Consider the following 26,232-nt stretch of genomic DNA (forward strand, 5'->3'; position numbering starts at 1 on the left):
CTCTGCCTCTCTCTCTCTGTTAGTTTCTCATGAATAAATAAATAAAATCTTTAAAAATAAGTTTAAAAAAATAAAATGAACAAATGTCCTAGAGAAGGATAGTCTTGCTTCTGGTAGATGTGACACAGGGAAGGAGGAGGATAATGGTAGCTCTTCCCACGGGAGGCGCCCCTGGGGCCCTGCCTTCGGTGTCCGTCACACGAGACAGCATCGCAAGATCTTCTGTGTGATTTTTGACTCTTCTGTGGGGTCAGATTTTACGACTCTGGAACTTAGCTTTACTGAATAATGAAAAAATAGGTAAGCTGATGAGCTAAAATTAGCCACTAATTATTTGCGATGCACTTCCCTATCGGGTTCTCCTCGTGCTTGCCCTACTTTTCTTCGTCCTCAGCTATAGAGACCATTTATCTTGTTCAACAACTGCAGGATGACAGCAGCACTTTCTTGGCCTGAAATTCGGGCTTCTTTTGCACTGATTCTGGTCAATTACTGCTCGAAAATGCTAAACCATAAATAAGAGAGGCAGCAAACTGGGGCTAATATTTCTGGCAGTTGGATATTCCTAGTAGCAGAGTCAGGGGCCACCTGGGCTGGTCTGGTGAGATCTGCCTCTTCCAGCCTCCTCACTGCCCTGTGTGTCCTTCCATCATTCTCTTTATTATGCTTTCATATGTACTTTTATACTTGTGTGTTTATGCCCTGGGTCAGTGCTTCTCAAATTTTACTGTACATTCGGATCACCTGAGTATCCTGTTAAAACCTAGTTCTAGTTCAGAGGAATGTACAAGCAACTCCTTGAGAGCCAGGCAAAGGTTTGTGATCATTTTTTAAAAAAGCTTTCTATTGAAGTGTAACTTATGTACAGAATGTACAGATCATCATATTTCCCAAAACTAAATACATTTGTATAATCAGCCCCCCTCCTGAAGAATTAGAACATGCCCCATCCAGCCACCACGTTTCCCCAAAGGTAGATGGAATCTAATTTCTCTTGCTCTTGCTGTTCCCTACAACATCCTAGTGAACATACTTGGATGTGACCCTTAGTTCAGGTGTGCTTGCAGTTCTCTAGGGTGGATGCCTAGACCTATCCTGATTTTGATTTCGATGGCAGACTGGTGCTCCACAGAAACACAAGTGCTTTCTAGCTCTTTTAGTTCAGGAGAACTTGGCTGTTGGATGGCTTTTGTCTAAGGAATCAAAGGCTGATGAATGATTGATAAATGCTGCCAACAGCCTTAAGTTGTTTGGCATTTTGTTGTTGTCTTCAGGCTGAAACAGAGTAACTGTCACTGGTGCTCTTTCAATGCCTGAAGTCCCTTTGTTCTTTACATAAAGTCTAAATTTAGAAACTATGACCCTATATTTTGTTGAAAGGAAATCAGCCTGGAATTTGAAGAAATATCTAGTATACTAGTTTAAAACCCGAGGAGCGTTTTCAAAAAATGAGATGGAAATTAACCATTCCGAGGGAAATTAACCCTACTGCTAGTTAGGGACAATAATTTGGCCAGGACTGGGGCTCATAAATCAGTATAGGGTCTAAATAATTCTGATAATAGCCATCTTCTGGAGCTTTTCCAATTGCATGGCAGCTCAGCTGTTCCGATGGCGTTACACTACAGGTCTCTAGGTCTCTGTGATGCACAAAAGACACGCCTGCAATTGTAAGGCTGCACAGCTGAAGAAAGCAATATGTCTGGTTAAAACATGATTTATGCTTTGATAATTCCATTGACAAAAGATTTGCAATGGACTCTGTCCCAGTATCTAATTTCACCATTATCCGTTAACTGTAGATACCAAAGTCTTCCTTGGAATCTGCTCCCAACAGGTTCTTTGAGGTAACAATTATAAATGGACATGAATTTCCTAAGTGTTGGCAGGTAATTTTTGTGTCTAATATCATTTATTACTTTACCAGGCTGCTTTTTGAGGGATCCATTTCTCGTCTGACTGCTGATGGATTCTTACTGGTGTTCAATTGTTGTGGTTCAACAGAAGACAGATGATATTTTTCCTTCTTAAATCCAGCAACTTCCCTGCAGATATGACCCAATCTAAACATCCTAAAAGAGCATGCTTGGCAAAACCACAGTAAATGTTGATGTCCAAGAGCTCCTAAGTTACGATGTTAGCTGGTGGATATGTAAAAATACACAGTGTTCAAGAGACCAGCAGTTGGTTCCAGACATCTGAGGGATTAGCATACAGATTAGTAAAATGATCTGTGTGTATGTTAAGGCACAGGCGTTGTCGGGAAGCTGGCTTAGGGTTATGAGAGTAGTGTCTTTTTCATGTGCATGTGTTCACTTAGAGAAGGCACTTCTGTTACTAAATGTAACCAGAGCTCATCTAATCATTTGAAAAGATCCACTGAGTACATATCATATGGCAGGTGCCATGGCAGGCGCCAAGCACAGGGACATGAGTGTGAGTGGTTCCTGTCCTGGCGTGATCCACGGTATCTACCTGGGGAGATAGAGGGATAAGCCGACATTGGCAATTAGAGGGAGGACTCTCAAGATGCTGTGTCCTGTTTATGTTAACAGTAACTAACTCAGAACTTAACACAGTAAATACTCCAATGAAGAATGCATATCCTCTGATACAGGAATGTTCTAAGAAGGTACAAGAATTCTTATCAACCCAACCTGGGGTGGGGCGGAAAGACCAGAATCAGAGAAGTCTTCAAAGAGGAAAAAATATGTAGCTGGTATGGTAGGCTGAGTAACAGTCCCCCAATAATGTCTGTGTCTCATCTCCAGTACAGGTGACTATGTAAGTAGCAAAAGGGACTTTTTATTCTATTTTATTTATTCATTCAGGAGAGACACAGAGACATAGGCAGAGGAAGAAGCAGGCTTCCCACAGAGAACCTGATGTGGGACTCGATCCCAGGACCACGGGATCACAACCTGAGCCAAAGGCAGACACTCAACCACTGAGCTATCCAAGCTCCTAGGCAAAAGGTACTTTTGCAAATGGGATTCAGTTAAAGATCTTGAGAGAGGAGGGATTATCTGGATGGGTCCAATGTAGTCTCAGAGTCCTCACAGGAGAGAGGAAGGAGGGTCCGAGTCCGACCGAGATGTGAGAGAAGCAGGTTGGGTTCTGCCCTTGAGCTTCCAGAAAGAACCAGCCCTGGGACCTCCTGACCAAAGACCAGTAAGACTCCTAATCTCTGAAACTGTAAGACAATAAATCATATTGTTTGTAGTTACTAGGTTTGTGGTGATCTGTCATAGTAGTAATAGGGACCCAAGACACTGGCTCACTCATTCCTGGGAACCTACCATTCCCAGCCATTTCCTTAGACACACAGACTCTCCCTTTCTTCCAGGGACTCTATCCTACCTCCGCAACTCATTCCCTTCACCAGAATGTACCCCGACATTACTAATGACTGCAGGTCCTCTGGAACGTTTGCTTTCCAGACTCGTGCTCTGTCCACCACTTTCTATTTTTCCAGTACACTCTCTAGGGCCTGATGCTCGCAATCCTCCAGTCCCCCTGGGTCCTTGAATCTACCGGCCTCACCACCTGTGCACTGTCCTTCATCCCCAATGGCCTCGCCTGCCTCCTCACCCAATTTAGATTCTTGGGCAATCGTCGTAAACACACCCTAGCCTCTCTCTTGCTTTCATGTCTTTGCCTGCCAAAATTCCACCCCTGCTTATATCCTATTGTCTGCCTACACCTTGTCTGTGCTTGGACAGCTGAGTGTGACCGGAGGAGACATACAACCACATTTAAACACAGAACCACTGATCTCAATCAGCGCTGATGCTGCCTGGCCCTCCTCCTGCACAGGTGTAGTCCCTGCACCCACCCTCTGCCCCCCTCCCCAGCTAACACATCTCCCCCCTCCGCACCCCACCCTGCTTCTGATGTCGGGAGATGGGCTGTCAGCAGAAGGCTCCCACATGCCACATCCTGCCCTGCTCCCCACACAGGCTCTCCCACTCCCCTCTGGGACTCCCAGGGAACTGTCATAAGCCAACCTCTCCTTTCATGTGCCAGCTCCCGATCTCTGTCCCCTGTTGGACGACAGCACTCCAGACCTGGCTTCCCTCAGCTCCAACACAATTATTTCTCATCTCGGATTTGGCATCATCCCCATATTGCAGCAGAACTCCTTTTATCTCCTTGCATTCCTCTTGAACCCACTCCAGTCCAGCTTTCTTTTCCACTGTCTTACTGAAATAGCTCTCGTGGAGAGGTCAGCGCCAAACTCAATGGTCAGGCGCCAACTAAGTTCACTTTCCAGAAGCGTTTGACACAACGATCACACCATCTTCCTTGAAACGCTGTTTTGCTTTGGTTTCTGGGACACTCTTTCTCGGTTCTCCTCTGGCTCAACTGGTGACTCTTTGTTTCCACTTGTCTCTCCAACCTCTAGACAGCCTGGAGACCCAGGGCTCAGTCTTTAGAACTCTTCTCCATTTACTCCTACTCCTCGGGGATCTCATCCAGACCCATGCTTTTAGTATGCTCACTGTTCCCAAATTTGTTTCCTCCCCCTCCCTCCTTTAAAAAGATTTATTTATTTAAGAGATAGAGAGAGCACAAGCAGGAAAGGAGAGAGGGAGAGGGAGAGAATCTCCAGCAGACTCTGTGCAGACCGTGGAGCCCAATGCAGGGCTCCATCTCATGACCCTGAGATCACGACCTGAGCCAAAGTCAAAGAGTTGGACACTCAACTGACAGTGCCACCCAGGCACCCCTGCGTCTCCCTTTTGAACCCCAGCCATTGCCTTCACATCTCCACTTGGATGGGTAACAGGCATATCAAATAACAAGTCTCAGGCTGCACTTCAGCTTGCTGCCTCTGCCCCAGTGACATACCATCACACCTGCTACTCTTGTGGGTTTTCCCGCCTCTGTAAATGGCAAGTCTATCTCTTTAGAGACTCCAGCCTCCCCTCTTTTACCCACACTCTATGTCTAAATCCATCAGCATATCCTGTCAGCTGTATCTTCATGGTACGCTCAGGCTCCAAGCACTTACCATCTCTACCACGATGACTAGAGTCCTAATCCTTTCATCCCCCCCTCTCCTGGGTTGTCTTATTGGCCTCCTTGTTGATCTCCTTGTTTCTTCCCTGGCTCCCTGTCCCAGAAAGAAGGATTGATTCTCAATGTAGAAGCCATTTATTTAACATTTATTTATTTACTTTAAAGATTTTATTCATTTATTTGAGAGACTATGCAGAAGCAGGGGCAGAGGGAGAGAGAGAAGCAGGTTCCCTGCTGAGCAGGGAGTCCAACGTGGGGCTCTATCCAAAGACCCTGAGATCATGATCTGAGCTAAAGGCAGACACTTAACCCACTGAGCCACCCAGGCGCCCCTTAACAAATATTTATTAATGCAACATGTGCTCTGTTTGAAATGTGAGATCCTGCCAAGTGTCTGCTGCATCTCTAGATGCCAAACCTCTCCGCGGCCAAAAAGCTGAAAATGCCCCTTTGACCTCATTCTGAGCAGCCCATTCTTGACCACTGTACTTCCAGCCGCAGTGGTCTCCTTGCTGTCCTTCAAAGAAGCCAAGCACGCCTCTACTTCCAGCACTGGTATTGGACGTTCACTCCCTTTAGAATGTACACCCCCACCAAATCTCACGGCTTTCTTTTTCACTTCTTTCAGGGCTCATGGAATGAGGGAGAACTTTTATAAAACAGTACTGTCTTACTTGCAACCCTAGAATTCCCCATTACACCGTCCTCCCCTGTATTCTTCTTATGACATTTGTTTATGCTTTAACAATTCTATGTATATTTACCTGTGGATCTGATTATGGCTTAATTCCCTCCACTAGAATATAAACTTTATGAAAGCAGGAATTTGAGTTATTTTACTCACTGCTATATTCCTGATGCTTAGAATCCTTTCTGACATGTGGTAGATATTCCACAAATACTTGGAGGATGAACAGGTTTGCTAGATAAAATATTGGATGTCCAGTTACTTTTGAACTTCAAACAAATGACATATTAATTGTTTAGTATCAGTACATCTCATGGACTATTTGGACATACTTATACTAAAAAATTATTTCTTGTTGATTGGAATTTTAAATTTATTTATGTGTCCTGTATTTCTATTTATGAAATCTGGCAATCCTATGAACATATGAATACTTGATGAAGGTTTTAAAGAATTCTGGAGGATGACAAAGGGTAAGAAAAGACATTCTGGCAAAAGAGTGAATTTGCAAAGGTGCAAGGTGTGAAAACAGTGGCACTCATTCAGAGAAGAATGTTTTAGAAAGGCTAGACTATCCCCAACTTTGTTGGAAAATAAGCTTTTAAAGGGTCAGTTTCAACACTTGGACAGACTTAAAGTCTCATCTTTACAGATGAGTGATATTTAAAGTTTATAGGAGGGGCACCTGGGTGGCTCAGTGGTTGAGTGTCTACCTTCAGCCCAGGTCGTGATCATGGAGTTCTGGAATCGAGTCCTGCATCAGGCTCCCTGCAGGGAGCGTGCTTCTCCTTCTGCCAATGTTTCTGTCTCTCTGTCTCTGTCTGTCTGTCATGAATAAATAAATAAAATATTTAAAATTTTTTATAGGAAATATAGAAGACAGAATCTTTGTTTCTCCACCATACCCCTCTTACAGGGAAGGATATGCAAAATACCACAGGGACATTTGGGGGTGGGAGAAAATATATTTTTGCTCTTTCAACCTTGGAATTACATGAAGCCATTAGCTTCATATGGTTAATAACCACATTATTAACATTGCTGATATTGCTGGTCCTAATGTCTCTGGGCTAAGTCCCCTCCCTTATAATAAAGTTATGTACTGATTAGATCTTTTCTCCTGAAAGAGATGTGGCCTTACACAGTGATGCTACGATGTGGTGTCTGTGGGCCTTTTTCAGACTGAGGCACTCATTCTCCCAGTTGTCAGGAGCACTGGCTGCTCTGATTTGAATGATTTTCTGTGAGTTGCCATTAGTCAAAGTGAGCCATTTTGCCCAAGTCATACTCTCAACTTGGGTGGCCCACAGCCCAGCCCAGAACTCCCTTTGGGACCAGCTGAGGCCCTCACCATGATTGCAGAGCAATTCCTGTCCTCTCTCCCTCAGTCCTCTTTCCTTGTCTCCTTTCTGTTTTGACCTGATAACACTCCTCCATTTATCAATCTAATGTATGCTAATTCCTGGCTCAGAGTCTGCTTCTTGGGCACTTGATTGGATGAGCACTGGGTGTTATACTATATGTTGGCAAATGGAACTTCAATAAAAAAAAAATATTGAATTAAAAAAAAAAAAAGAGTCTGCTTCTTGGGGAGCTTCACCTAGGAGAGTTGGTTCCAGGAAGGATCTGAAGAAGCCAACTCTAAAATGGATTTGGGACTGGGTTACTCATTGGTCACCAGCCACTGGTTCTCCCTCAGCTCATACCTAAGGACCATGGAATGCCCCTATGACCAGTTGATTGGGAGGGAAAAGGTCATGCTAATTCATAGGGTCTGCTTGGAGTTTGGATGCAAGACGAAAAGGGACCCTCCTGCACTACTGCTGTGTGACAGCCATGTGGGGGAGACCCTGGAAGACAAAGAAGGAAATCCTACCAGTTGGCAGACTTCTGGATGGTGCTTATAGTCATCTACTTTGGGTGGTTAGTTTCCCTGACAATATTAGGAGATTGAGGATGAAGACATCTGTAGAAGAGGCATGTTGGTGGGCCTCTGGGCGTGGCCCAGAGTGTGATGGGTTTTAAATCCTACCATTAATGCCCAGCAGAGAATATCCACCAAGGAAGAGGTGCCAGAACCAAGTAGAAAGAATGACAACTGGTAGTTATCAGCCAGCCCATCATCAACCAAACCAGTGATGGCATAATAGGCATAGGAACAGATAGCCATGGTGGCAGGAGTAGGGCTACACATGAGCTGAGAGCATGGACTCTCACTCACCAAAGCTGGTGTAGGTACTGGAACTGCCAAATGTCCAACCACCAGCAACGTAAGCTGACTTTGAGTCCCCAGTATGGTACCATCTCTCAAGGAGACCTGTTAGCTACTCATGGCAAGTTATCAACACTGGTCCCCTTCTACACTGGAAAGGGTGGCAATTCATCTTGGCAGGAATCAATACATAGATGTGGTTTGCCTTTCCTGTCCACAGAGTGTTAGCCAGCACCACCCTCTGAAGGATCACAGATGGTTTGATATAAAACCATGTGATGCCTTATCAATCTGAGGCACCCACCTTATAGCAAAAGGGGTGTAAAAGTAGACAAGTGACCATGGGGTCAACTGGACCCTGCTCCCTAGCAGGGTGGAATGGCCTTTGAAGGGGCTGCTGAGGCTTAGGCTTGGAGATGATAAGCAGCCAGAATGGGGCATTATCCTCCAGGTTGCAGAACATACCCCAAATCATCTAGCACTATGTGTGCTATGTTCCCAGAGGGAAGAATATGTGGGTCTGGGAAACAATGTGGTGGTAGGAGTGGCTGTGTTTATCATTACTGTCAGAGACTAATGGGAATTTGTGCTTTCTGTCCTCAAAACTCTGGACTCTGTGGACCTAGAGGTCTTGTACCTAGAGGGGAAACCACTTCCATTAGGAGACACAGCAATGGTTCCATTAAACATTAAGCTATAGTTGCTGCCCAATCACTTCGGGCTCCTTGTTGTAAGAGACAAGAAGAGAAAAGGAATCGTCACCCTTGGGTTGTATCATATTAGTGACACAGCAGGGGTCATCGACTGTGGTCATCAGGAGGAGGCAGGGCTGCTGATACACAATGGTGCCAGGGATGGGGTGGGGGAGGGATATGCTTGGCCCCCATATCACCTCCAGGAGAATTTCGTGTACTTCTTTCCCCAAATTTGATGGTAAGTGGATAAGATGCCATAGTCAAAGCTGGAGAAGGACATGGCAACCAGGGTCTCAGACCTATCAGGGATGAGAGTCTAGGTCTCCCTACCAAGTGAGCCACCAAGACCAACAGAGTCATCAGTCAAGGATGAGGGGAATCTAGAACAGGTGGTGGAAAGGGAAATGATCTGTTGGCACCGTAGGACCCATTGCTGCGGTGACAGGTTATAGTTCTTCCTTTTTTAAATTTTCCAGGAAAAAAAAAAAAAACAGCCAGAATCCTGGAGGAACTGATTGCAGAACTTGCTTTACAAAGAAAATAACGCAGGCAGCAGAAAGGGTGGACTGTGATACACTCACTGTCCAGATCTTCCCTTCAGGACTGAGATACCATTTCTCCAGCTGTTGGAAGTGTTGGCAGCTGAAGGCTCTCAGCTGAGTCACTCTCCAGAAATGCTCTTCGTCCCTTGCCCAGGAACATACCCTCCCTGGGGCCAGTTTCCAACCAAAGATAGTTGGATGGGGGATACAAAGGTCTAACCTCTTTGCATCAAAGTGGGACAAGGCAGGCTCTGCACAGCACTCCTGTGTCTGCAGCCTCGCTTTTATACATCCCAGCTCAGCTCTTCTACTTCCTTGGGTCTCCATTGGTGCTGATCCCAAAGACACTCCCCAGTGAACTTCCTGTACACAAATCTGTTTCAAAGTCTGTGTCCCAGGGGATGTGACCTAAGAAAACATTGTTGCAAATTTATTACAATTTATTTCCAGGGAGAGTTAAATAATATGAGGAACAAGCTGAGGAAAGAGTCATTATCTGATAATTTATAAAGGAAATGGCACAGAATAGTGAATAGAGCTGAGAGGTAAGAAGAGTGTTGTTGTGTTGAGCTTTATAGACGGGGCAAGAATCCCTGTTGGGACTGTTTCCAGAAGGGAATCAGAGTGATGGAGGTGAAATAGAATCAGAGGGATGGAGGTTTGTGCAAAGAGGATTAGGTAAAGCAATGCTCTAGGAGAGAACATATGGGAGACATCCTGCGTGTCCTACATCCCCTCAGCCCACCTTTATATTCTGGCCGTTAACATAACTGATGTTGTGTGGGGTTCAGTGGGGCTGGCTTGCATCCCGATCAGTGAGAACATCCTTGGCAATGTGCAGGTGCAACCTGACAGCAGCTCACCTCAGCCCTACCACATACCTCTCAACTTCTAGCACTTTCTGCCCTGTGGGATGTCTGTAGGAACCCATTCAGCCATCCTGACACAATGGTTGTGCAAACCTGGCAGGGAGTTTCATTGCCTGTGGAAGCCCCTGACCCAATGGGAGATGCTCAGGTGGACAGGTTTGAGGAGCATTTTACATGGGCCCCTTCAAGAGTTGCTCAATCCTGAGCCAAATGGCCAGCTTTATAACACACCTGCAGATTGTTTTTCCTCCTTCCCTGTTTTACTCTTCCCAGTCTTATTCCTGCTCCTTGGGATCATTTTCCAAAATAAACTACCTGTGAGCAAACTCTCTTCCTGGGCTGGACTTTTTAGGGAAACCCAGGCAAAGACAGTTGGAACCAGAACTCCCATTCAGAGGGGATCTTTCACCAGTCAAGGGCCTCTGGTGTTAAGTGGGAGGACAGCAGTCCCTGGCTTGCAGCAGCATCCTAATCATGAAGAATTTCACCAGGAGCAGGTGGGATCACTGGAACACTCGTATGCCACAGTAATGGCACCCAAATGGTATGGGAACAATGCATATTATGTGGGTGTGCAGTTGGCCGAATCTTGTTAACAGCATCAGAAGTCCTGAAAAGGAAAGTGACAGGCTTAGATTAATCAAATATCCACTTAAGACATTCAGGGAAAGCCAGAAAGCCTCCATGGTGGTACTGGAAAAGGGATTTAATTATAAAGATACAGAGCCACAACAGAGAGTAAATGCCAGAGTCAGAGCCCCTGGAAAATGAAAAGGGAACACCGGTTTGGATGAACTAGAGAAATTTGGCCCCCCGATTCCCTTGAGGTTTCCAGGTTGGTGGAAGTAGCTCAAAATCCCATGTTGGAGGAGGGGAGCCTCTTCTCTCCTGGAGACTCTTCAGAGACCTTACTTGAGGCTCTTGCCTCACAGATGAATGTCCTCCTCTGGATCTCCTCCTGCTTCCTTTTGTTGCCACAAGATCTGGCTAATAGTCACTGGCAGGAAATGGGAAGGCATAGCTGGAGGCAGATCTTGATGGAACTGGGCTAGGAGGGCAGGATCTAAAGCTGGGGGTGATGGGGAAAGAGGGGAGAATTAGTTGACCTGACAGTGTTCTATGATTAGAAGTTTCATCTGAATCAGTTGTTAATGTGCGGGGATTGCTCTGTATAAATATTGAACATATTGGTGACCAGCAGTAAATGAGGGAGAGATGCTGGAACTATCTTTCAGAGTCTTGAGAATGGGGTTAGAAAGCTCAAGGAGATAGAAATACAGGAATGGATTTATTATATGATACGGAGAACCCATCCATGAGCATGCAGTCCATAGAACATCCCCTCCACTAAAGCAATAAGGATGTGCTAACGAGGGGCACCGGTGTCTTTGGAAAGTCCAGTGATGGTTATGCCCCACAGGGCAGGAGTAGAACTGGGCTCTCCAGTATGAATGGAGGTGAGAGGATTCTGGAATAGCAGAGCCCAGGCGTGGCACTTAACAGACAAGGGCAGGGTGGATATAACAGGATCAGGCAGCAAGGTGAGAGCCTAGAACAGATGCCTCCTCTCGGAGTTTTGTGGCAATGGCTAATAAATAGACCATAGTGATTCTAGAGAGGCAAGATAGATGGGTGGCTGATTGAAATGCTTCTTCGCTTACATAACCAGAAATACTTGAGAGCTTGGTGAGCAGAAGGCTAACATCAATTGAAGAAGCGGAAAATCATGACCTCTTGTCCAGTTTCCAGGTCTGAGCTAGTTCTACTCACAGAGGTCACTGACTGAAGGAGAGACTGGGTCCACTTGAGAAAGGAGCCTATGATGCTGCTACTGGAATAGACATCGTTTCCACCAATTCTTCCTCATGGAAGAACTCCCTCATTCTTCCATGACCCGTGGTCATATGCCAGAATCAGTATAGAGAGGGAAAAGGGAAATTACCAAGCCTCTGGGGGGTATTGGATATAAGGGACTCAAAATACCATGACAATCCCCTGGTCTTGGTAGAAACTTATGGAAGCCAGGCGATAAACGGAATCCTGCATAAACCCATCTGACAGTGGGTCTAGCGAGTCTGCAGACCCACCTGTGGCTACTACCCCAGTCCCCAAGTGCATAATTTGGATGCATATACATAACAGCAAGCAGAATCCTTACACTGAAATTCTGATTTATGGAGTTAGAGCTCTGGTAGGAAGGGTCCTTAAAACTGCCCTCCTCCAGCCAAGGTAGTAAACAGAAGCAATTATGTATCCTAAGAAGAACTGTGCAGCTAGGCCGAGGGATGCAGAGGAAGTGGCTTTGATCATACCCCATCCAATCCACCTGTATGGTCCTTGTGGAAACCAGATGGACCAAGGCAGGCCGTGACTGGGTCTACTCAGTTGCACCTGTTGTATCAGATATTACATCTTTACTGTGATGTATTACATAGTGTCTGGCACTTGGAGTGCAGCTATGGATGTGGTGAATGTGCTCTTTCTGTCATCAGTAAAGGAAAAGCAGGACCAGTTTGCTTTTACAAGGCAGTCCCTGTCTTGCCACAGGGCTGTGTTAACTCTTTTTTCCTTCTGTGACAACACAGCCCACAGGGACCTTGACCATTTTGATCATCCACGGAGGCAGGATATCACTCTGAGCTGTTAGATTAATGACGTTATGCTCATTTTGATTCAGAGAGCAGGAATTAATGCAGATTTTGAATGTCCTAATCAAATCCGTGCGTCAAAGGACGAAATCGTCAACACCGCAAGGACTTGTGGCTGGAATAAGATGTCGTTGCAGACAAGCTCTGACGATTACAGCCACCTTCCACAGAGGTTATAAAACTACTAGGGAGATTAGGTCCTGCTATTATTGTAATTTACCTGTAACAGACAATATAAGGAAAAGGCACTGAGAGGGTAGTCCATAATAACCTTTCATGTGTTTACTGAGGGTGCCTGCTGATTTTTAGGGATGACTATACTGCTGCTGCAATTAAGGAGCAAATGAGTGAGAGGCAACAGAAAAACCTCAGAAATACAAATTTGTTGTGTTGGGCATAACTTTCTAGTTGTTGGAAATGACATGGTTTCCTTAGAAATGGGCAAGTAGCCGCTGCTATTGTTCAGACAGACAAGTGGGGGGAAGATGCATAAAATAATAGGAGTGCACCAACAGGGGTGTGTGCTGGCCAGGTCTGAAGAGGATACCTGAGTCAGCACTGGGGTGGCGGGGTCCCCAGGAAGCAGGGATGCCCAAGGAAAGGCAGGGAGAAGGAGGAGCAGGGAAGAGCAGCAGTGCAGGGGTGGGTGGGGATCCTGGAAAGCAGGTGAGCTTGGGAAAGAGGGAGAAGCCAGTCTGTAAAAAGCTGACACGAATGAATAGAACAAAAGAATCAATGAGTCTGCGACATGTATAGGAAGAACAGCAAAGCTGAGTGATACCAAAAGACTGATCCCCCTCAAAAAAAAAAAAAAATCATGAATGCCTTTCCCAATACAAAATCAATTGTTTATGGGAAAGAAAATCCCCAAATTATCCTGATAATTTGTTTTCATAAGTGACTTTTATCACTCTGCTTTGGGAGAAGTATTTTAGACATCTTGTAAAATACAAATTAGCGGGTGGGAGGGGGGGACCCAACCCACAATTGTACCATCCAGAGAGTAATTGCATTATAATGTCGATGTTTACTGTCCAAAGGTTTTGTGTGCATGTATTCTATTTTAATAAAAACAGGATCATGCTGTGCAAGACAATTTTGTTTAAAAAGGCATGGCTTTCATCTGTGAGAAGAACAGTAGTACTTCCCTCAAATCACATTCAATTTCTAAAAGGAAGCCAATGGACGACAGAAAATCCCTTCTGGGATTATTTTTTATTTGAATCCTCAACCTCCTATTTTCTTCTCCTGGAATGTGCTGTATCACTGCAGCGCGAAGCCAGGGCTGGGTCAGGCTCTGCCTGGCTCTTTCCCGCTGCCCAGATCCACAGCCCCCATCATGTGATGTTACTAGGAGCTTGCTACAGCTGACCCACATATTTAATTTATTTTTATGGAGCCTTTTTCTGGAACCAAACCAAACCAAAACAAACAAACAAAAAAAGCGTTGGGGGCCTATCTTCCACAAGAAATGAAGAGGAAGTAATATCACTCCTGCAGAACATCAGGGCAGGTCAGTGGTCCTACCTCGCCATGACCCTCTTGCAGGGAGTCTGCGGCTCACCGCCCGGGCCTTCTCCATGGTCCCATGTAAGACTGGACAGAAGCCAGGGAACTAATAGGGTGTACATAATGACTCAACGTCATCTTGCCTTCTCATTAACCGGGAGATTTTGATCAAGTTACTTAAGTTCTCTGAGCCTTGGCACCCTTTCATCAGCTAATGGAAATAATACCTATATGTTTTACAACAGTGGCAAGCGCTGAATAGGACTATATGGGCAAAGAATGAGCGTTTCTTCACTGTGTGCAGAAACAACAAACCACTCATTCTGCATACTTGACCACCAAATATAAGAGTTTATGGAAAGGGCAGGATTGGGACAGGTGGCCCAAAACCTACGTAATTTTGTCACCAAACCACTGACGATAACAATTCCCATCCCAATAAAATGCCCTCAGGTTACACTTCTAAAAAAATACTAAGTAGGGGTATCTGGGTGGGCTCAGGCAGTTAAGCTCCTGACTCATGATTTTGGTTCAGGCCTTGATCTCAGGGTCGTGAGATCAAGCCCCAGATTGGGCTCCACGCTCAGTGTGGAATCTGCTTACCCTTCTCTCCCTCCCTATCTCTCCCCCTGCCCTGCCCCCCTCACTTGCACCCTCTCTCCTTCTCTAAACTACATAAATAAATCTTTAAAAAAATGCTAAGTAAATGTAAGACTTGCCTTTAAGAAAAGGTGATGGCTGCTTGATGGAAGAGGGTATGAGTAAGAGTAGATGCTGCCAAGTTACGGATATGAGGGTGAATTGCACCAAGATCCAGGAAAATTTCCCAGTGAGTGCTTCCCAGACAGAGCCAAGAGGGAGACAGTGGGGTGAATGGGCACCTTGTTCAGCACTGGATTACTTCATGACTTCCGGTGGTTTCTTAATGCTTATTGAATAGTGTGCATTGAACTGTAAAATATTAGCATGTGTGTCCTGAGCTACAAAATATTGACATGAAAATCACATATGAATCAAAGCAATCTCAGTTATATAGATATTCCTGTTTCCATTCATGTATGAGCTAATTTGCATTACATACCTAGACGCTGGAGCAGAGCAGACTGTACTTAGTATAGAGGCTGTCTAGATGCAAATGCTCCTGGATGATTGTGAAACCATCGTCATCATCATTAACATCACACTCATCATCAAAATGATCATCATATACATTAGCCCTCACTCGCTGGGAATTTAGAAGAGAGAAGAAAGTTAATACACAGAACCAGCATACAAGAGACCACAAAGAAAAACCATCCTAATACAAGATTCTGACCCCAACTGGAGGCGTATGTTCCTGCTAAAATAGGGACCGGTTCTAGAATGTTGGCAGTTTTGAATTCCAGTTGAAAGTGACAAGTAAGAATAGAACCAGATGCCTTTTGGAATATTTATACTGAGGATATCAGTCTTTAATTCAGCATTTCTCACACGTTCTTCTTGTGGCAAAATGGTACGGTTGGGTTTATTTGGTGTCGGAAATAGAGAACACAATGACTCTCTCTGATTTTATTTTTATCAATTATCTACTAAGATGGGAGTGTGAGTAAGGGTAAACCAAGTCTAATCCCTCTGTTTCACATAGTTTCAGATTCCACATTTATTGCAAGTGGCCATGGAAAAATAGCTCATATTTTACCAAAGTTTGACCTTTATGGAAGAGCACTGATGTTTCTTCGCTTACACAGCAAGCCTTGGTCCAGCTTGATTGTCTGACGGAAATTTGTAGGAGGAGGCAATAATGATTTTAAGATTTAAAACAGGGGATCCCTGGGTGGTGCAGTGGTTTGGCGCCTGCCTTTGGCCCAGGGCATGATCCTGGAGACCCGGGATCGAATCCCACATCAGGCTCCCGGTGCATGGAGCCTGCTTCTCCCTCTGCCTATGTCTTTGCCTCCCTCTCTCTCTCTCTCTGTGACTATCATAAAAAAAAAAAAAAGATTTAAAACACAACAACATCACATAGAGCCTTCTTCAAATATTAATAAGAGCTTCCATCTCACACTCTATTTCGTGCCACATTCATTCGACTCTGCTTACACAAACTCTTGTCTCAGGCTGTCTCAGAGAGCCATGTTGGTTCAACTGGTAGCAGGAAACAGCTGCAAAGACAAAACTTAGCAGGTGGTGCTTGTTCTCTAGAAACTGTCCTTAAATGGCATAATACAATAGTATGAACTTAGACATTCAAGAATCAGGAAATTCTAGAGTAACAGTTCTTATATCGATTCAGCTATATAGCACATTTAAAATAGTTTAAATAATAGATCCTGAAAATATAAATTATAATGTGTTATGCTATCATATACCACTTGAAGGAAAAATGGGAAGACTTACTTAAGGCTGAAGAGATTGAGTATTGCTATGAAAACCTGTGGAATTTCTTGTACTTTGATCACATAGATTCCTTACCCATATGCTTCATGACTATCATTTCTTCTAGATTTAGCTAGAAGGTCTATCAAAAGACAAAGTGATCATTTTGCTAAAGTCAGATCCCTAAATTACAATTTTTTGAATCAGGAAGCCTTAAGTCAAAGTTCTAGAAAAGGCCATAAACTGTTCTATTTTGTACTTGTTCTTACATACATTATTTAAATCTTTATGACTTTAGATTGGCTTGATTTTTTTCCCCTTCCTCCATTGGGAGTGCATTCCTGCCAAGTTGGAAGTTTGTAACAATCATTTTTGAATGACATAAATGCAAAAAAATCTCAACCGTCTGTCTGCAATAGGAAAAATTATATTTCTTTCACCATTGTTTTACTGCAAGTTCATGAAGCTATTTTTATAAAACTGTTTTTTTTCCATGGGGGAAGAAAGTTCAGTACAAACATGTTGACTTAAAACCCAAACTGAATTTTTCTAGGAAGGTCTTCAGTAGATGAGTGACTATATTATAGTTTTAAATATTATTACTTTAAAATATTTTTTGTTTTGATTTTCACTGACTTGAATGATATGGGCAAGGTGACTGGTTTTTCTAAACTTCCTTTTCACGAAGTAAAATTGACAATAGTTTATGTAATAGACTACAGTTACCATTGTTATTTGTCTGCCCTGCAAGATTTCCCAACATCTTTCTTGGGTCCTGGGAGTCCTTCCCTGGGATAGCTTGATTGGCAGCCTAAGAAGGAACTATGTTGCCTCTGGAGTCAGATGCCACAGGCGTATGAAGGTATGTGGGTGAGTGAGAGGGTGGGACAGGTGGCCATCTTTTCCATCATGAGTGGAAGTCCATCTGTAGAAAAAGATAAAATCAAGCAGAGCCAGAAATGAGCAAAGTATGGGCTGACAGGAGTGGGAAGCCAGTGTAGCATTAGTGATTAGGCAAGGAGAGGGAGACCTTCCTTGTCTTCTTTCCACTTCCAGAAGGTCCCTCAGGTCCAATCAACCTCCTTGATCTATCTACAAGGTACCCCATTATCCAGAGCCTCTTAAACTAGGATATTTTCTTTGTATGCTAACGCTAAATATAAAGTTACATTTCTAATGTCTCCAACCCAACAAATCATACATAATACAATGTCTTTGCTAATTCTATTGCATGGGGTTGTATATAGGACAATGGTTCTCAAACTTGAGCATGCAAAAAAATTACCTGGGTGGAGAGGGCACTTGTTAAAACAGGGCTGGACACTATTCTTAGAATTTTTGATTCAGTCAATCTGGGGTAGAGATCTGGGAATTTGTATTTCCTTTTCCTTTTTTAGGTTTTATTTGTTTATTTGAGAGAGAGTGAGCGTGTTCATGAGCAGGTGGGAGGGACAGAGGGAGAATCAGACTTCCTGCTGAGCAGGGACCCAGAATCCTGAGAACATGACCTGAGCTGAAGACAGATGCTTAACTGACTGAGCCACTCAGGTGCCCTGAGAATTTGTATTTCTAACAAGTTCCCAAGTAATGCTGACACTGCTGGTTCAGAGACTACATTTTCAGAAATGCCAGTGAAGTGTTAACACAGACCTTTATACAACCAGTTCATAAGTAACAGGCAACGTCATTAACCAATGAACTCCCCATCACTGAAAGTATTCAAGAAGCAGCTGGATCAAAAATTTTCAGGAATGCTGCGGGAGGGATTTTTTTTTGTTGTGTGAAAAAATACACTAATATTTCATGATTTTTAAAAATTTCTTCTAGCTGGGAGCAAAGGATTAAGAGAACACTCCATCTGGTTCTTCCAAATAGCAGAGAAACACAGGAAAACTGAATGTATTCCTGCCACAAATTCAGACTTGTTCAGTAAAGCAAGCACTGTGGTGTATTTCCATATTGACTTTGGGAAAAAATGCATCATTATTGTTTATGAAGTAAATCAGCAAACACACAGTTAGCCCCTCCTCCAGATTGCTAATAAAGCAGATTATGTCCTCACTCCCCAAACCCACCTAACAACTCTACAAATCATATACATGATAACAACAGCCAGAGTTTATCTTGTAACATTAAAAATTCTAATTTGAGGCAATTGATTTTTCCAGTTCCTGGACTTTGGTTCTGTTACTGTTACCAGTAGTTAAACCTAATGATTAGTCCACCAGAAATATCATGTGGGAAAGAAAAAATCCTTCGTTTCTTTTTAAAATTTTTGAGAAAGAACAGAGCATATTCAACAAAGGTGATAATGAAAACCTTGTAGCATTACTAGGTATGGTTATATTTTCATTGTGTTGCAACCACCTCTCAGGATTATTTCTTTATTTCTAGCATGGGAAGTGTCCATTTTTGAGTAATAAATTCAGGCTTATGTGCAGCTGGTTGAACCAGGACAGACACACCAATCGTGGGGCAATGTCTTTGATGTACTGTTGTTAAATGTGTTGAGTATCACCTCTGAGTGGACCATTCCTTAGAAACCATTCTTTTTTTTTTTTTTTTAAGATTTTATTTATTCATGAGAGAGAGAGAGAGAGAGAATGGCAGAGACAGGCAGAGGGAGAAGCAGGCTCCATGCAGGGAGCCCGACATGGGACTAGAGATCCTGAGACTCCAGGATCACACCCCTGGCCAAAAGCAGGCCCTGAACTGCTGAGCCACCCAGGGATCCCCTTTAGAAACCATTCTTAAAGGAGCCTTAGTAGTTATTCTTTGATAAATAAGTGAGTCACAACAGTTTACTATCGTTGTGGTTTGAGTCTTCAAAAGTTTAACCAGGATATATTAGTCTTAATATACTTTAAAAAAAAACTGAGGAAAATGAAATAAATATCAATAGGCATGCTTTTGAAATTATAAATATATGGATCTGTTACCTACTAGTTTTGTCACTTTAGCCAAATCTCCAGATTCCTGAAGCTCCCCCAAGCTCAGTTTTCTCACTGCAGGGTTTGGATTGGATGTTCTCTGTATTCCTTTCAAAGCTAACATTCCACAGTCTGGTGGGGGTGGGGTAGCATTATGATTCATCAAGTTTTCTTTAAACATATCTTGGTTTATAGCAATTCCTAGAATTCGGGAGTTGGATCAGTTCCACACCTTTCTTTAGGAAGTGGAGACACAGAGAAAATGAGTAGCATGGGACTAAACTTCACAGGGAATGGTTACTTCATAAAAGAAGAAAGTCTGAAACTCTAGAGCAAGGCAGAAATCTGTGTATCAGAATTGTGGGCGTATTGGAGAACTGGTAGGGGAATACTGGTGTGACCCATTATTTATGGAGGTCCTCCCCTCTCCAAAGTAACAGATTGCTGTGGTTTCTTGGTGGAATTTCACCATATGTTCTGTGGCAGCTATATTGTTAACTCTTTTACATAAGGGGAAATGGAAATAATACAAGACAGTAATTTTTGCAGGTTTATGCAATAAGTCAGTGTTAAAAATCAGATTAAAAACCTGAGATTTAGGGGGCTTAAATGTAGTCACATGAGTATAGTCACGGGCAGGCACTGGAAAATTAAAGTAGAGGCCCAAAGTTAGCAGAGTTTCCTGTTTTATCAATGTGAAAACTAACTAACTTTAAAGGAAATAGTCACGGAGGAACGTTGTGTCGTCATTATTTACAAAAGAAACCATTCAAAGCACTATGCCAGCTCACTTTCAATGCTGTTGAAAATCAAAAAACAAACAAATAAAATTTGGTCCATTAAGTATAAATTAGCATAATTTGTGTGAGTGCGATTAAAAGGACAGGTAAACCGTGCATCAGTAAATGCAAGATATAGAAGGTTTTGTGCAAATGTCTATATACATTAAGTCTGAGGTTCCCGGTTTGAAAGGGATTAACTAAACTCAGTAGAAGTAAAGCCAAAGAAAATATACACTTCATCTGCGGAGAAAAAAAAAATGCTTAAATTTCTCTTGGTGATGGCATACGGCTACAGGATAATCACATCCTTGTAGGGATCCACTCTTGCATATTCACTTAATATAAAACACCCAGTCTTTACCACTCTGTTGAGCATACTGGCATAATTCACAGCAGATAAAAGAAATACATCCCTTGGCAACTTTTGGCTCACTATCCAGAGAATCTGCTGTTTGATATATTTAATAAAATAGTGAAGCTTGATATTGAATTTCTATGGTGCAGAAATATCCCAAGAATGCACACAGAAAAAATAAATAAGAATATGACTCTAGTAGTGAAACTGAAACAAATGTGAAGATGAAGGGACATCAAAGCAGAAACAAATGAGACTAGTTTCACATTCTAAACATTTTAAATTACTGGGAATTTATTTTATGTTGGCATCAATATGAGATCATACATACATGACATCTATAATATAATATTAAAAAAGAACTGTTTATATCTTAAAATGAATGATTAAAATAGGCTTGGATGCGCTATGTTGTCATATTTAAAAATGGATTCATCTAATAATTGTGGCTATAGCAACCGCCTTGATAAAGCCTAGAGTTTGGGCATGATAAACAAGACTAGAAGAAAGGAAGAGAGGACCTGGAGTAGTGGGAAGAGATTCATCAGACTGTGTCTGAAGCATATAGGATGATCACCAAAATGGAACTTAGAATGGAGCTCTATAGGTTTCATTCCACATGTCATATTCCTTAGCCAGTATCTTCACATGGCTTCACGTGTCTGCCCAAAGAATATAGTTGCATTAGCTATATTTTCTTACCTTCTGTATTCTTGATGCTCTGGCACTGAGGGCTTTGCAGACCTGGGGAATTACCCTTTCCAGGCTGATTCCTAGAGATAACAACTTGCCTGAGAGCACACTTTTGATATCCAAACCACACCCTGCCACACCCTGTAATCATTTTCTTTGATCACACTTTGGTCTGGGACACTAAACTGTCTTAATCACCCTGGGGTCAGGTACTGGACAACCAAACACTATTCCTACAGCCCTGAGCCTGCCAAAGATCATTCAGACTACTCAATCATATGTTTGGAGGGCTTGCTTACCTTGCCTCTCCCGTTCTTTCTGTGTAAAGCACTATAGAAGTTCCTGCCCACAGTTCGCCTCTCTCTGCTTGCTCATCTTGCTTTGCTACTTCCCTGTGTGGCCCTGTATGCTGTGGCATAGTGTGGCATGCCCCCTATTCCTAGGGGATTGTAAATATAATAAAAAAAATTCTTCCTTCATTGCAATCATTTTCATGTTTCATTTTTGTACATGCTCAGAACAAGTCCCTGGTACATTTATAGAACAATAGTGTTATGCAAATTTACTAAATTTTTCAACTATCCACATAGACTGTTGCAACTTGACAGATTTTTTCTGAGGCTGCCTGTTAACCTATTATGTACTATAGTACCCAGGACACCTTACCCTCCCTGAATCTCTTCACTCAGTATTTTAATGATTCTGTGTCTATTGTATTACAGCAGAACTATTTGGGATGGCCCAGCAAAATTTCCAATTCTTTTGGAAAATGAGAAATCTGTCCTTTCTGCTCAAATTAGACCTCTGTTACGTGCCACCCCTTTCTCTGTCCAATGGATGAGCATGCAATTAAACTAGGTCAGCTAGATATTGTTTCTCTGGCATTTGGTCCTTGCATCATTTGACACTGGATCAAACATGTTGGAGCTGGGGCACCTGGGTGGCACAGTGAGTGAAGTGTCTGCCTTCAGTTCAGGTCATGATCTTAGCATCCTGGGATCCAGCCCCACATCAGGCTCCCTGCTGGGTGGGAAATCTGCCTTTCCCTCTCTCTGCCCCTACCCACTACTTTTGTTCATGCTCTCTCTCTCTCACTCACTCTCTCTCAAATAAATAAATACAATCTTAAAAATTGGAGCTGGGGCACCCGGTTGGCTCAGTGGTTGAGCATCTGCTTTTGGCTAAGGGCATGATCCCATGGTCCTGGGATAGAGTCCTGCAACAGGCTTCCCACAGAGAACCTGCTTCTCCCTCTGCCTATGTCTCTGGCTCTCTCTGTGTGTCTCTCATGAATAAATAAATAAATAAATAAATAAATAAATAAATAAATAATCTTTAAAAAATAATTTGAGTTCTTTGCTAGGAGTTGGGACCAAAGCTCCTGCCAATGACGAGGTAATTGGCTGTATTTTTGGAGCATGTATTTGTCGTGGGAATCTTCTGCAAAAGGGTGGAATTTGGGAATTTGGGCAGTCCTGGCTTTCTACTTGAGTATCATCCTTAATGTCACATCCTCCTCAGGTCAGTGAGTACATATTATCTGTTGTTTCCAGCTATCATCCATTCTGGATGCTTAGTTTCTATGCCCTATGGGTTGTCCTCTTGACATCTGAAACATCGTCTCTTATATCCTTAACATCATACCCAATATCTCCCAAATGTACTTTTTATGATCTATGTGGTAGGTGGCAAAATGGCCACGATTGTTCATAGTTATGCATATCTATGCCCTTTATTGTGTGTCTTCTTCCATTCAGAGGTGAAGTCCATTTTCCTACTCTCTGAATATGGGTGGGACTCGTGATTTTGCTCTGGCCAATATTAGATGGTGGAAGTGGTGCTGTGCCAATGCCAACACTTTTAGAGGCCTATGTGTTTCTACTTGCTCCATTGGGACTCCTGCCTTGCCAGGTGAAAAAGTCCAGGCTAGCTTGCTGAAGAATGTAAGGCCATGTGGATGAGTGCTGAGTCAGCTCAGTGGTCCCAGCTGAGGCTCTGGACATGTGTGAGAGCCCACCCACCACCAACAACACTGATCTATAGCTGGCTACCGGTGCATGAAGGAACACAGCAGAAGAACCACTAAGCAGAGCCTAACCTGCTGGCTCTAGGGTCACGAGGTACATGAAAGATTGTGGTAAGCCACAAAATTTTGAAGTGGTTTGTTATGCAATAGCAGCAATTGCTGAGTGGTGTGTGATATATTATTTATTATTCATAATAAAAAATAGACTTATTTAGCAATAAAGCCAAACTTGAAAAGCTATAAAATCCAGGGTGCCTGGATGGCTCAATTGGTTGGGCATTTGACTCTCAGTTTCAGCTCAGATCATGATCTCAGGGTGGTGGAATTGAGCCCCTTATCAGGCTCCACACTCAGTATGGAGTCTGGGGAAGATTCCTTCCCTCTTCCCCTCCCCCTGCTAGGGCATGCTCTCTCTCTCTCTCTTAAATAAATAAAATCTAAAAAAAAAAAAAAAAAAAAAGCTGTAAGATCCTTATCACCAGGATCTCTGAGCAGAGGCTTTGTGATTCCTGTATTATTATGATACTTTTATTTCTTTATCATTCTAAATGCAAATAAACACATTCAAAAACATATTGTTCTCTTCTTCCCATACATGCAATATCTGAACATTAGCATGAAAATATCCCAAGTTAGTAAAGACCATTGAGTGAGGACTAAATAAAACCAACTGGTCGTGTGCCGAGAGAGTAACAGAATTGATAAATTCTGATGCATGGGCACCGACTTCTCAGCCATGGTTTTGTCTTTAAATTCTTCCTGCTGTTACTGCTGGACCTCAGAAAGTCCCTTACACCCGAGTCTTAGTTTTATGATCAGTACGATGGACACGACAATCCTCCATCCTGAGACTTGGTGTAGACTAATCACATACTTCTTCCAAAGAGTGGAGAACTCAAAATAAATTACATCTACACACAAAGTACTATCACATGAAGAGAATAAATCTCTTAAGAAGAAAATCTTAGAAAATACATTACCTAAGGCATGAATCTCCCCAAATAAAAATCTTATTGAAGAAATAATCAGGTTAGAGCACAAATGAGTAAACTGAATTAAATTGTAAGATATTAACTATTGTAGACAATCTAAAGTTATGTTTACATAGAAGCCGAAGAGAAAGAGGAGTTATTTGAATTTCTGAGAGAATAGATGTAAGAGAGTGGCACTAATTGGGCATCCAGCATAGTTAACAGCTCAGAGCCAAGTTTTCAGACAAACAGACTTGCTTAGTCATCCATTAGATTTTAATTTTTTTCTGACATAAAATGAATAACCTACTTGTCCATGCCACCAAATTTCATGATGCATATTTGATGATTATGTGTATTTCATATTCATGATGATTTACATTCTCATGATTATTTAAAATATTACTTGCAAAAACACACAACCCTAAAATGTACCATCTTAGCCATTTTCAAGTGTAGCGTTAAGTATACTCACATTGCACTCTGGTGATTTCTAAAGAATTAATGACAGATGAAATTTTACAAAGGTGGGAGTATCAGAAAAATATCTTAAAGCCCCTGCATACATGGGAGCCTAAGGCCTTGAAGTATCAAAAATGTGGCCAAACTGTGACTCTTATTTTATCGGAGGATTGTCCTTGGGAATGTTTATGGAGAGGCTGTGTGACTCCTGAATTAGGTAAGATAATGATTTTTCTAGCTCAGAAATTTCAATGCTTACTGCTTTGAACCCTGTTCATGTGTTCCCTGATCACGCATTCCCCACCCCCCAAGTCTATACCCGCACACGGCAGGGCCCACCGTGTGAAGCTGAATGAGACTGTGAGCCCTCAGAATCCTGACTGTGTTTACCTTTTACAGAGTGGTTTTGTTCAAGCAGACACAGCTAGGAAGCTGGCGAAGATTCTCTTTGTTCTGTCACCACGGACTTTGGTATCAGGCAGACTGGGTCCAGGTTCCAGCTCTGCCACTAACTTTCACACATGTTTTTTCATCTGGAAATAATAATGCTGCCTGGTTGGAAGGGACATCATGAGGAACACATAGAGGATGTGAGAAGAACGTTCAGGATGAAATGGACAAGACATTCAAAAGAATGTCCCCATGAAATGTCTGCTCAGATTTTTCCATTCTTCACCACCCTGTGCAGTGTCCCAGGCATAGGATCGTTTCTTCATCCTTCTCTCCATCACCGATTGTTGGGGAAAAAAAATGACACTTGGCATTCCCTTCCTTCAGCCTATCCCCTCTGGGTAAGGGAGTTCATCTAAATCTACATTCATGGATCATTAAGGGATACCTGCATGCGATGTGTCCTAACAAACCTCATAGGAGCATATGGGAAACCACACATTTTTTTCCCCACCAAGACTGGTTATAGCTAATAAATACTTTAAGATCTCTTTTTATTGGGACGCCTCAGTGGCTCAGCAGTTGAGTGTCTGCCTTGGGCTCAGGGTGTGATCCTGGGGTCCCGGGATCGAGTCCCACATTGGGCTCCCTGCATGGAGCCTGCTTCTCCCTCTGCTTGTATCTCTCTCTGCCTCTCTCTCTGTATCTCATTAATAAATAAATATTTTTAAAATCTATTTTTGTTTATGATGATGATGATGAGTTAAGGGAAAAGAAGGTAGCAGGAAGGGATGGGAGAAAGAAGGGAAAGACAGAAGGGAAAGGCCAGAATGGAGGAGGAAAAGGATGGAGGGAAGGTAGGCACAGAAAAAGGTGGAGGGAGCAGTAGATAAATAGAAACTGCCAGCAAAGTTACATTGGCAGAGCTTGAAGTGAAGGTAGGGTTTGTTTCTACAAGGAGTGAGAAAGAGCCACAGAGAGGATGGTTTGTATTCTCAAACCTCATGGAGGCTGGGAAGCATGTAGCACACACTGGCTGGCATACAGTCAGTGCTCAATATATGTGTGCTGAATGACAGAGTG

At 42.9% G+C, this 26,232-nt stretch overlaps 1 long non-coding RNA gene across 4 annotated transcripts; it reads right to left on the bottom strand.

The window, feature by feature from the left end:
• Positions 1–2,843: 2,843 nt before the first annotated feature.
• Positions 2,844–19,625, bottom strand: LOC112648791 (uncharacterized). Of its 4 annotated transcripts, XR_003129322.3 has the most exons (9): positions 19,484–19,625; positions 17,267–17,465; positions 16,265–16,326; positions 15,267–15,410; positions 9,380–10,638; positions 6,424–6,535; positions 5,867–5,944; positions 5,015–5,116; positions 2,844–3,193 (listed from the first exon to the last, which is right to left on the bottom strand). It is a non-coding gene; the product is annotated as an uncharacterized LOC112648791 (long non-coding RNA). The 4 variants fall into 4 exon arrangements; XR_003129320.3 differs by lacking the exons at positions 2,844–3,193; positions 5,015–5,116; positions 5,867–5,944; positions 6,424–6,535; positions 9,380–10,638 and adding an exon at positions 10,714–11,097; XR_003129319.3 differs by lacking the exons at positions 2,844–3,193; positions 5,015–5,116; positions 5,867–5,944; positions 6,424–6,535; positions 9,380–10,638 and adding an exon at positions 14,907–15,136.
• Between the last annotated feature and the right edge of the window lie 6,607 nt (positions 19,626–26,232).

This window comes from Canis lupus, chromosome 7 (assembly GCF_003254725.2).
Source record: "Canis lupus dingo isolate Sandy chromosome 7, ASM325472v2, whole genome shotgun sequence".
NCBI lineage: Eukaryota > Metazoa > Chordata > Mammalia > Carnivora > Canidae > Canis > Canis lupus.